General features: G+C 42.3%; 1 protein-coding gene across 1 annotated transcript in view; it reads right to left on the reverse strand.

The window, feature by feature from the left end:
• LOC106868249 (ADAMTS-like protein 2) overlaps positions 1-985 on the reverse strand; it is a 66,711-nt gene that overhangs the window by 25,502 nt on the left and 40,224 nt on the right. The window lies entirely within an intron of this gene.

A 985-nucleotide genomic window follows, 5' to 3' on the forward strand; every position in this document is an offset into this window, starting at 1 on the left:
TGGAGGCGCAATGGCTCGGTGGTTAAGGCAGCGGACTCGCAGTCGTAGGATCACCGTTTCGATTCCCAGATCGGACGTTGTGAGTGTTTATTGGGCGAACCGTTTCTTCCTGCTTCTATTGTACCTGTATTTCAAAAGGCCAGCCTTGTAACACTCTGCGTCGCGCTGAATCTCCCCGAGAACTACGTTAACGGTACACGTGTCTGTGGAGCGCTCAGCCACGTGCATGTTAATTTCACGAGCAGGCTGTTCCGTTGATTGGATCAACTGGAATCCTCGCCGTCGTAACCGACGAAGTGCCAGTTAGTGATCTATATTAACAAATATATACAGGGTGCGGAAGAAATAACGCCTTTTTGTATTTGAGTTTTCTAGATTCTAATTAAGTTTCTTTTTTTTTATTTCCTAATATTTCTGCGATGTTTATTTTTTCTATTTCCTAATACTTCTTCGATGTTTATTATTCGGTTCTTTCAGTAATACAAAAAAATTGTGTTCATCTAAAAATTTACTTAATAAACATTTATATACTATAAAAGTTATTAAATGCAAAAAGGGTGTTACTTCTGTTGCACCCTGTATACAGGCGCAGGAATAGTTGTGTGGTTAGAGCTGGCAGAAACGTTACCCCACCGGGCGAAATACTTAGCAGTATTTCGTCTGCCACTACGTTCTGAGTTCAAATTCCGCCGAGGTCGACTTTGCCTTTCATCCTTCCGGGGTCGATAAATTAAATACCAGTTACGCACTAGGGTCGATGTAATCGACTTAATCCCGTTGTCTGTCCATATTTGTTCCCTCTGTTTAGCCCCTTGTGGGCAATAAAGAAATAAGAAGCCCCCTTCCCAACCACATAGTTCCAGGTTCAGTCCTACTGCGTGGTACCTTGGGTAATTGTCTACTACTGCTTTCTTTGCTTGAAAGTCTGGTATTTATTCTATCAGTCACTTTTGTCAAACCGCTAAGACATGGGGACGTAAACACG

The sequence above is a fragment of the Octopus bimaculoides genome, chromosome 22 (assembly GCF_001194135.2).
Source record: "Octopus bimaculoides isolate UCB-OBI-ISO-001 chromosome 22, ASM119413v2, whole genome shotgun sequence".
Classification (NCBI taxonomy): domain Eukaryota; kingdom Metazoa; phylum Mollusca; class Cephalopoda; order Octopoda; family Octopodidae; genus Octopus; species Octopus bimaculoides.